The following is a 12,442-nucleotide window of genomic DNA, read 5'->3' as shown; positions in this document are numbered from 1 at the left end:
AACCAAACACAAAGAGGCAGCCAAAATGGGAAGACAAACATGCCCCAAAAGAAAGAACATATATAGGAGAAATCTCCAGAAAAAGCTAAATGAAATGGAGGCAAGCAATTTACCAGATATAGAGTTAAAAAAAAAAATGGGACTAAGAATGTTCAAAGAACTTAGTGAGAACTTTAACAAAGAGATAGCATAAAAAAGGACATAGACGCCATAACAAAGAATCAGAAATGAAGAATACAATACCTAAAATGAATAGAATACCTAAAATGTAGAATACACTAGAAGGAATAAACAGTAGGTTGGATGAAGCAGAGGATCAAATCAGCAATTTGGAAGAGAAGGTAACAGAAAACAATCAGAGCAGCATTTGAAAAAAGGATTTTTAAAAATGAGGATAGCCTGGCCAGTGTGGCTCAGTGATTGTGCATCAGCCCCTGAACTAAGAGTTCACAGTTCTATTCCTGGTCAGGGTACATGTCCAGGTTGCAGGCTCAATCCTCAGTATGGGTTGTGCAGGAGGCAGCCGCTTGATCTTTCTCTTTCATTGATATTTCTATCTATCCCTCTCCCTTCTTCTCTCTAAAAATGAAGAAAAAAATTTTTTTTAAATGAGGATAGCGTAAAGGATGTTTGAGACAACATGAAGTGTAACACCAGCATCATAGGGGTACCAGAGGAGAAGAGAGAGAGCAAGGGATTGAGAACATATTTGAAGACTGAAATGAATGAATGACTGAAAATTTCCTTCATCTTGTGAAGGAAAATGACACACAAGTCCAAGAAGCACAGAGAGTCCCAAACATGATGAACCCAAAGAGGCCCACACCAAGACACATCATAATTAAAATGCAAAAGTTTAAATACAAAGAGAGAATCTAAACTGCAGGAAGAGAAAAGCAGTTAGTTAGCTACAAGGGAGCTCTCATAAGACTGTCAGCTCATTTCTCAACAGAAACATTTCAGGCCAGAAGAAGTTAGCATGAAATATTCAAAGTGATGAAAAGGAAGGACCTACAACCAAGACTACTTTACCCAGATAGGCTTTCATTCAAAATTGAAGGAGAAATAAAGATCTTCCAGATAAGAAACAGCTAAAGGAATTCGTTACCACATACCAAGTATTACAAGAAATGTTAAAGAGTCTTCTTTAAGAAGATGAAGAAGAGAAAAAACAAACAGGAATATAGTTAAAAGAATAAAATGGCAATAAAAACTTAACTATCGGTAATCACTTTAAATGGAAATGGCTTAAATGCTCTAATCAAAAGATATAGGGTAGTTGAATGGGTAAGGAAATAAGAACTGTCTATAAGAAATCCACCTCAGAACAAAATGTACACACAGACTAAAAGTAAAAGGATGGAAAAACATATTTCATGCAAATGGAAATTTAAAAAAAGCTGGAGTAGCATTACTTGTATCTGACAAAATAGACTTCAAAACAAATGTTATAGGAAGAGACAAAGAATGGCACTACATAATGATAAAGGAAGCAATCCAACAAGAGGATATAACCTTTGTAAACATTTATGCATATAACATAGGAACACCTACATATACTAGTAAAGCAAATATTGATGGGCATAAAGGGAGAGATTGGCAATAATACAGTCATAGGAGGGGACTTTAACACCCCATTGACACCAGTGGATAGATCTTCCAAACAAACAAACAACAAGGACAGTGGCCTTCAAGGACACATTAGAACACATGGCTTTAATTGATATCTTAAGAGAATTTTACCCAAAGCTGTAGAATATACATTCATTTCAAGTGCACATGGAACATGTTTCTAGGATAGACTACATGTGAGGACACAAATCAAGTCTCAGTAAATTTAAAAAGATGGAAATCATGTCAGGCATCTTCTCTGACCATAATGGTATGAAACTAGAAGTCAATCATAAGAAAAAAAACTAAAAAACACAGAAAATCATGGAAATTAAATAACATGTTACTAAACAATGAATGGGTTAATAATGAGGTCAAGGAAGAAGTCAAAAGATACCTGAAACAAAAGAAAATGAGAACACAACAACCCAAAATCTATGAGATATAGCAAAAGCAGTCCTAAGAGGATAATTCATAGCATTGCAGATCTACCTCAAGAAACAAGAAACATCTCAAATAACCATCTAACTTTACCCTTAAAGGAAGTAGAAAAAGAACAACAAGCAAAGCCCAAATTGGGTAGAGCAGTGGTCGGCAAACTGGGGCTCGTGAGCCACATGCAGCTCTTTGGCCCTTGAGTGTGGCTCTTCCACAAAATACCAACTTCTGCGCATGGGCCACGAAGTTTCAATCGCACTGTACATGCACGCCCGCACGTGGTATTTTGTGGAAGAGCCACACTCAAGGGGCCAAAGAGCCACATGGGGCTCATGAGCCACAGTTTGCCGACCACTGGGGTAGAGGAAAGGAAAGAATAAAAATCAGAGCAGAAATAAATGAAATAGAATCTAAACCAAAAAGAAATTTAAAAGATCAGTGAAACCAAGAGCTGGTTCTTTGAAGAGATAAACAGATCGACAAACCTTTAACCAGACTCTTTAAGAAAAAAAAAGAGGGGACCCAAATAAATAAAACCAGAAATGAAAAAGGATAAGTAACAACTGATTCCACAGAAATAACAAGGAATTATAAGAAAATAGTGCAAACAACTGTGTGCCAACAAATGGGACAATCTGGACAAAATGGATAAATTCCTAGAAACAGAATCTTCCAAAGCTGAATCAGGAAGAATCAGAAAATCTGAATAGACCAATTACAACTAATGAAATTGAAGCAGTAATCGAAAAAACCTTCAACAAACAAAAGTCCTGGACCAGATGGCTTCACAGGATAATTTTACCAAACATTCACAGAAGAACTAACATCTATCCTCAAACTATTCCAAAAAATTCAAGAAAAGGGAAGGCTCCCAAATTTGTTTTGTGAGGTCAGCACTATCCTAATTTCAAAACCTGATAAAAACCCTACAAAGAAAGAAAATTATAGGCTAATCTCTGATGAACATAGATGCTAAAATCCTCAATAAATTATTAGCAAACTGGCTGCAGCAATACATTAAAAAGATCATGCTCCATGATCAAGTGAGATTTATTTCCAGGATGTAAGGTTAATACAATATCTGCAAATCAATAAATGTGATACATCACATAAACAAAATGAAAGAATTGACTTCGGCTGGAGAACACACAATATAATGTACAGATATGTATTATAGAATTGTATATCTGAAACCTGTATAATTTTATTAATCAACAGAAGCCTGGTGCATGAAATTTGTGCATGGGAGTGTGTGTCCCTCAGCCCGGCCTGCGCCCTCTCGAAATCTGGCATCCCTCGGTTAGAGTCCCTAGTCCTGGCCGGTGATCAGGGCCTACCTGGGCTTTCCTTCCCCCAGCTGCCCGATAAATTTATTTTAAAGGTTAAAAATAAATAAAATTTTATAAAGAATAACAGCTTTAAGGGTGATAATAGTGTACTAACAATCTTTTTCTGTCTAAATTTTTTTTCTGAGTACAGATGGCAAGAGTATGGAGGAAAGTGGTTCTTGAGTTTCAGCTAGCACATAGTGAGAATTAAGAGAAGGAGGGTTTTTAGTCCAAAAATTTATATAAATCCATTCAGTTCCTGATTGGATTTTGAGAGTTTGGGTAATAAGGGACACTCCTATAAGAAACTATTCTATAAATGATGTGGTGATATACAAAATGTTATCATTCTGAAGATAAATGAGGGTCAGAGCTATTCAGTGTCTACACTCCATTTATGAGAACGGGATTTATTGAGTATATCAGGTAAGGTAAAGTATGCTCTGGTAACAAAGGACTCTCACATATTAGTGGTTTAAAACAACTAAGGTTTATTTCTCAGTCACAATACATGTCCAGTTAGGGTCAGCAGGATAGCTCTGTTATCAGAGTCCCAGTTGTCAGAGGCTCCATCTCAACAATGCTTCCACAATTGTCCAGGCAGGGGAAAGATGTGATGAATTGCACTGCACGTTGGCTCTTAAAGGCTTCTACCTGGAAATGACACATGTAATTTCCACTGCCATTTCATTGGTCAAACAAGTCAAAACACTACACTCGACTTCAAGGAGGTGGGCAAATGCAACTCTATGAAGTGCCCAGAAGGAGAACTGGAACAGTCTGAGGACACTCTTAATGACCACTACTACACTAAGCAGGCTTCATAGTCCCAGGGGTTAAAATAAAATCTGAATAAATAACATCCAAATTATGTTTTCAAGATTCTATTTAGAAAACAGAAAGCAGCATTTCTTTGTGTATACATGTGTGTTTAATCACAGAATTATGCTAATGAAAATTATAAAGAACATCTTTTATTAATTGGAAATGAAATCTTTTGAAAGCTTCACAATTAGATGTACTATTTTAGCCAAGTGAATTTTGTTCTTTTTGAATTATATGTTCATTCAATACACATTTGGTTCAATGTAATGTGTAGAAGGCACTGTATTAGATTCTATGAGATTAAAAAGATGAATGGAAGTTTATAACCCCAATAGACAATACCTATAATTAAGTCCTCTCTCTTCTTTCTCTTTAAAATAATATTAACAGAATCTTTCAATATGATAAAAATGGATTGTGTATATATACACTGTGGCATATTTTGGTCTTAGGAATTATTTGGTGGCAAGTTACAGAATATTACGTAAACTAGCTTAAGCAAAAAAAAAAAAAAAATGTATTTTTTTTAGAAGAGGGATATGGTTTTATGTCACAGAGTCCAAGGGCTGGAAGTGCAGCTGAATTCAGAGGCAATTGTCATCAATAACAGAAAGTTAGGAGCTGAGTCTGTGTTTCCTCTCCAGGTCTATATAATTTCTTGCCAGTGCTTCTCTCTGTGCATATACTTCATTCCTCTTTTAATGTGTTGACTGGCTTTTGCTGTTAAATGGGTGTTTTAACCCAAGAGTTCACATAATTAAAGGAAACTAACTACAGTCTCTAGCAATTATAGAAGAATTATATTTTTTCTAAGTGCCACATCTTGGTTAGTTCTTAAATTAATCACTATCAGAGTTTGGAAATAATGTATCACAAGTTAGGATAATTGGCAACTTCATATGTAATAGAGCAAGAGGCAGCTCTCCTAGTTTGGGATTGAAGAAACCTACCATGCCAGTTCAAAGTTCTACTACACAGTTAACATCAGCTTGCATATTCTAGATAAGCGGTTCTCAACCTGTGGGTCGAGACCCCTTTGGGGGTCCAATGACCCTTTCACAGGGGTTACCTAAGACCATCAGAACACACATAAATAATTACATTGTTTTTGTGATTAATCACTATGCTTTAATTATGTTCAATTTGTAACAATGAAATTGGGGGTCACCACAACATGAAGAACTGTATTAGGAAGGTTGAGAACCACTGTTCTAGAGAGACAGGCTAATTAAGGTAATCAAGATAAGAAGACGGAACTGGAGCTGCCTTGTACCAACAATATCCCCTCCCTGAACCCTGGCAGGCACCACCTCCATTCTAATCCTTTCATCCATCCCTTCTCCCTCTCCCTAGGTATATAGAGTCCTAAGTTGTCTAAATCTTACAAGTCCTCTGCTTTAGATGCTGATACAGGGCTCCCTGGCTTCTCCCCATGGCGAATAATGCAGGAAGAAGGGAGCACTTAATAAACTGCCTTGCTCTGCTCTTTTCTACCATCCAAATTGGTCTCTAGACCAGCGGACGCCAACCCATGGTCCGTGGACCACTGGTGGTCCGTGAGGTCCAAAAGGTTGGCGACTGCTGGTCTAGACCAGGGGTCCTCAAACTTTTTAAACAGGGGGGCCAGTTCATTGTCCCTCAGACCGTTGGAGGGCTGGACTATAGTTTAAAAAAAAAAAAAACTGTGAACAAATTCCTATGCACACTGCGCATATCTTATTTTGAAGTAAAAAAACAAAACGGGAACAAATACAATATTTGTATTTGCATGTGGCCCGCGGGCCATAGTTTGAGGACCCCTGGTCTAGACACTCTATCTGGACATTTTTCACTTTTGCCATATTTCCCCACCAACTTGTTATTTTTCTCTCAATAAATTCCCATTCTTTTTCTGGAAGCTGTGTGTACTTAGCTTATCTAGCAGAGTTTCCTTGCATTCCTTACCTATGCTATATCTCCTTTCTTCCTCATTGAAAAATATCCATAGCTTCACCTCAGCAGATGGCTGAGGAGATGGACTACAGGGAATTAGTTGATGTTACCTAGAAAAGGAAATCCCCAGAAAAAAAAAACGGGAAAAAAATGACAACAGAGAAAGGTGAATAAAAGCTGTGTGTAGAGTTAGGTGGATTTGTCAGGGATATCGATTAGACTAAAAGAGCAAACAAGGAAGGGAAGGAGTTTGATTTCAAACTTTAGAATATCTGGACTGTCATTCTAAGACATTCTTATATTCTTGTTGCTGTGCAGATGAACGAGTCTTCTTAGGTTCAACTAAACATTCAGACTCCGAAAGCTACCGTAGGCTTGTTTGCTCAGAAGGATATCAGACATGAACCACAGCTGGCCAGCAGGGCAGCAGCCCATGTCCCTCATCAGTGGTTGTGCTCCTGACAATGATCCCTATAAACAGTTCCTGTAGCTCTCTAGGAGACATCCTTTCAAGTGCAAGGAGACAAAGCTCACATCGGGTAGGTGCGTTGTGAGCTTTAAAAACCTCATGTCCCACAGAAGACAATACCTCCTCCACAACTCCATAGACTTAGCTCCCAGGGTTCCTGAAAGCAATATGCCAAGTTACAAGAGCCATCACACTCAGGGAAGTCAATGCTATGGCTTCCTAGCAGGTATTTATGATTTTATTTATAGATCTCTGAGTCAAGATGCAAATTTTACTAATCATTTTTACTATAAGCAATGTTGCCTAGTTGCCTAGGTGGCATACCTTCTTCCATCAGATCTGAGTTAACTAATTGAAGGTTAAGTGCAGAAAAAGAAAAGATTTTAACTCTACTCATATTTGTATTTTCCATAGTACCTTGCATACTCCTTTTCATTTGGGAATTATTCAATAATATACATTTTGTTTCCTTTGATGTAGTGTGTTAACTATAGCAGAAAACGTGTGAAACAGGAAGAGGGGTTGAGAGGAAGGTATGGCTAGAAAGGTAGACAAAGACTACTAGATTGTTAAAAACACTGAATTCCATATTAAAGATCTTGACATTTCTTTATCTTGTAGGTGATTGAGAACAACAATAAAATACAAGTTTTAAGAGTGATGTGGTCAAGAATTGCACTTTGGAAGGTTGTTTTGACTTTAGTGGAGAGTAGATGAGAGGGGATTTAGACTTGAGGCTAGTTGGCTCGTTTCTACTTAATATTTGCTTTTGCGGGGGAGATATTTCTTCTATAAGCAGAAAGAAGGACTACTCAATTCTGTGCTCTGTAGGAGTTTGGAATTGCTGGACAGATTCAGCATGATTCTTTGGAGGGGCCTGGATCAGCTCATCCTTCTAAATGTATTGCTCCCCCCACCATTGGAGATTGAGAGTTTGGGAGGACTACTCTTAACTGCCTCCTAAGAAATTAACACTAAGAAATTCTGGCCTCCACTGATTTCATTTGACTCAACAGCAGCCCTTATTTTGCTTTTTGCTGGAGTTAATGGATAGAACAGTCTTTCAGTGGATACCGTATTTTTCTGTGTATAAGACGCATTTTTTTCTAAAATCGTTAGACTGAAAATCGAGGGGCATCTTATACATGGAAGTCAGCCGATGAGGGAGTCGTGGGTGTGTAGCTGCCCATTCCCTGTCAAACAGGCTTCCTCCAATCACGAGCCTTATTGTTACTGAGGACAGCTGATGCCATTGGAGGTGGAGGTGGAGGTGGAGAGTGCACAGATGCAATAGGGACCAGAGCGTTCTGAGCTCATAAAGATGTCAAAAAATAAAAGGATAAATACTGGTAAGCGATTGTCTTACTCTGCAAAATTCAAACTGAGTGTAATCAGCTATGCAAAAGAGCATGGACGTAGAGCCACAGAGAAACAATTTGGACCTCCTCCCACTGAGTGTGTGATCAGACAGTGGAGAAAACAGGAAGAACAACTCCTTAAGATGCCAAAAAAGAAGAAGGCCTTAAGAGGAAAACCAGTAAAATGTTTAAAATATTGATTTCTTAATTTGGGGTTGGAAAAGGGGGGGAGTGGGGTCTTGTACATGGGGGCATCTTATACACAGAAAAATACGGTATATTTGGTTTGTTTTTAGGTCTAATTTTAGGGCAAGCCGGGGAGTTTCTTTAATGGTTAACTGGTTTAATTAACATCTGTAGTGATTAACTATTTCTAATTACAAGCAGCTGAGAAACAGACTGCTTCACATATTTCTTCTATTGCTTACATTGCCCTTTATACTCTTTCCTTACCCGACTTACACGGTTCTGTCCAATATAAATATACAATTTATAAAAAAATGATTGGTCCTGCAGCAGAATTAAGTTGATCTATGATTGGCTTATTATGGGTGCAGAGAACCCAGGCAATGAGGGAGGCAATGCTTGATTATATTTGTGTCTAGAGCACTGATTGATTACTTTTCGTCCCTCATTGCCATAGAGCTGCACAGAAGACAAACACTTGCTGGATTTGGTTCAGGTCAGTAAAAGACAAGATTACATTTATCCACACTATTACTTTTTATTACACATAAGACAGTTGGGTGTCTCCACACATGCCAAACAGGAAATTTAGCTGTGATTCGCTGTCGTTAGGGTATAACAGTTCTCATCCTTGTGCTACAGCAAATATGTACTTAAATTCACAAAATCTAAGGCATGGGTGGCAAGGAAGTCTTTTTTACCTTTCATCAAGTCAAAGGGCTGTTTTAAAAAAGTAAACATTTTGTTATAATCATGTTGTGGCCTTCATAGTATCAGCTGTGATAACTTTTATAGATGAGTTTGGGGCTAAGAAGGCCATAGAATATTAATTTAGCTGATTTTTTTCAATGTTCCTTGCTCTATAACTGGATATTAGAACCAATAGACATTTGAGGGATGAAAAGTTTCTTTTAATGTTAATGTGCCTCAGCACTTGGCCCAAAGAAATAGTGACAAACTGGGAGGGAGCCAAGTGGGTGAAAATCTATAAGGCGCTTGTACTTGGTGACATTTGCCATTTTGACATTTAATTATGATGAACTTAACAGTATTTGTTATATTCGGAGTGATGTGTCCTTTAGTTACTCTGTGTTTTCCTTTTTTTAGTGCCTTATTTGCTTTAACTTTGGTCAGATCTTATTGGTAAAGAACTTAAGTCTGCTCTACTACCCTGTCCTAGATGTCTAACCTTGTACTAGTCAACTAGCCTCTGAATGTGCTTCCTTGCTACCCTGCCTCCTTACAAGGTGGTTGTGAGTTGCAAATGAGAATACTTTGAAAGCAAGAAGCAGTGTGTGTACTTGAAAGTGTATGGTGTTTAGATTCAGTTCTGGTTCATAATGAACCCTGCTATTCACTAGATATGTAACCTCACTTCACTTCAGTGTCCTTATCTGTGAGGGAAAGAGAAAATCACCCCATTTGCCAGAGTTTTGTGACAACTAAATGCCTCAATGTAAAGTATTCCACATATTATCTTGCTCATTTAGGCACTTAGGAAATAGTAGCTGCTGTTACAAATCCAGATCTTTACTAAGTACTTGCTCATGCTACTTACTTAACCCCATTTTACTGAACAGTAAACCAAAGATCAAGAAAACGTGATTTGCCCAATTATGCAGTGAGCTAGTAGGTGATTTAGCTATTGGGCTCTTTCCACTGTATCACTTAGGTTACCATTAATAAGTGATAATGTGGGGAAATAATAGCAGAAGATCTCTTCACCAACTACTTCTGAAGATTCATACGGTAGCTCTAACCTAACTAATGCTTCTCTTTCCTCTGTTAAATGTACTGACTTATCCCAAGGGCCAGCTGAATGCTCATGGCTAAGTAGGCTGCTCTGTAGTAGACCTGCAGGTACTTGCCAGAAGTTAGTTGTGTTTATTCAGAAACCTGTTTGTAACCGTTATGCTTGTTATAATAATTATAAAACATGAGTAAACATGTAAATTAATGAGTATAAAGAAAGGAGAAGTCTTTCTTTGAAAATTAAGCTGAATGCTTAATTAATACAACTGAGTTATTGACAAATTTACTATCAAATTGGATAACTGTAAGAGATGGGGGCAGGGAATCATCGAAGTCTAAAGCAGTGCCTATCAAAGTGTCCATGGACCAGCTAGCTAAGTGGTGTTTAGAGTATTAGTGGTTCTCAAGGAAATAAGGAGCTCACACCGGAATGTAAATTAACTACATCACTAAGCACACTGTTTAGTTCTGCTGACTTTTTTTTCCCATGCATGGTTAAAACCTTACTTCTCCTGAAGTAAGCAGTACATTAATTTACATCTGGCCCAAGGTTTTTATCTCATGGTGGACAGACTACTGGTCTAAAGGATTCTGTATTCATATTCTTTCAGAAGTGCTTTTCAGTTCTTTCTCCATTTACAGAAACCATAAGTGAAAATAGATGATGGATCATTGTGGGCATGGCTTATATAATAAAGAGTACCCAAACTCATTAGGATGCCCATATCAAACAAAGCATGAACCCTATATGAAAAAATTAGTGAATAAATGTGTACTTATGTGTTTAAATTAAAATAAAATCTTTAATGATATGTAAAGCTAATTTTTACAATTACAGGTTTTCCCTGCTATCCAAAAGTAGAGCATATCCTATGAAACTTTCTAAGCTGAAATGGCAGCCAGTTGCCACAAGAATTTTTAAAACATGCAATACCTGACTATTTAGTCAGGGGCCCTGACCTCTTTTCCTTTAGATTATCAAATAAAAAAATGATAACAGCAGCCCTCACCAGTGTTGCTCAGTGGCTAGAGTGTCAGCCTGCACACTGAAGGGTCACAAGTTCGATTTCTGGGTTACAAGTTCGATTCCCGGCCCCAGCCAGGGCATGTGCGGGAAGCAACGAATCAATGTATCTCTCTCACCTCCCTCTCTCTCTCTCTCTCTCTCTCTCTCTCTCTCTCTCTCTCTTTCTCTCTCGCTCTTCTCCCTCCCTTCCATTCTCTAAATCAATGAAAAAAATATCCTTGGGTGAGGATTAACAACAACTACAACAATAAACATAACACAAAAAATGATAACAACCATCCAGCGTAAATGAATCAAAATTATATCTATTTTTTGTCATATCAGCAAAAAATATATTTTTTGGTGTGCTGCAGAATTTTAGTAATTAGTTTATGTGTGCCATGAGCTGAAAAAGGATGAAAATCGCTGGTGTAAGGCAAAGAAGCAATTACCATTCATTTGTATGGGAAAAATTGTTGGTGTTCCCAGATCCAAAAAATAACTCACCAAATCATGCCAAATAACACATAAAAACCTAAAATAACACTAACATATAGGGAAAGCAGGGATGCACAAAACAAACCAAAATAAGGTACAGATGCTCACAGACACAGTTCACAGCCCTGGCGGCTTGATGCTGGGAAGCTAAGTGTAGTTACTTGGGAAAGCGTGGTAGTGCCACTCTCACTGCTGGAGGTGCCGCTGCCTTATAACAGCTTGCAGCCAAACAAATGCTGAATGCTGCTTCTCACCTTTCTTTGTAAAAGTGAAAATCCTCTTCAGATCTCTTTCAGTTAGCTAAATTAGGTTCTACTGTAGATCTTTCATAAAAGGGAAACTTGGAAAAACTGGGGGATACCTGTACTGACTTTTTCATTTAATGAACCAACTATAGGTTTCATCTGGCAAGGGGGCTTTTATAATACTCAGAGTTCCAACTTGACTAGAAATATACTTTTTGACCTCTGTACCTATCTTAGCATCCTTAGTTTGTTACAGATGAATTTAAATTATTTGCAAAATAAGACAGAGTTAATATTTGTAATATAGAATGAGCATCTAGATCAGGGGTGGGCAAACTTTTTGACTCGAGGGCCACAATGGGTTCTTAAACTGGACCGGAGGGCCGGAACAAAAGCATGGATGGAGTGTTTGTGTGAACTAATATAAATTCAAAGTAAACATCATTACATAAAAGGGTACGGTCTTTTATTTCAATAGTTTTATTCATTTCAAATGGGCGGATCCGGCCCGCGGGCCGTAGTTTGCCCACGGCTGATCTAGATAGTGATAAGGAAAAAACATAGCATAAATACATAGTTCAGAAAACGATAAGTCTCCCTATCCAGTTTGACTCAATGGATAGAGCATCGGCCTGTGGACTGAAGGGTCCCAGGTACAATTCCATGCAGGAGGCAGCCAATCAATGATTCTCATCATTGATGTTTCAATCTCTCTCTCCGTCTCCCTTCCTCTCTCTGAAATCAATAAAAATATTTTTTTTTAAAAGAAGAAAACTAGAAGTCAAATCAGCCAA

Source organism: Myotis nattereri (assembly GCF_964212035.1).
Source record: "Myotis nattereri genome assembly, chromosome: 1".
Taxonomy (NCBI): Eukaryota; Metazoa; Chordata; class Mammalia; order Chiroptera; family Vespertilionidae; genus Myotis; species Myotis nattereri.
Note: the sequence above shows the minus strand (reverse complement) of the source record.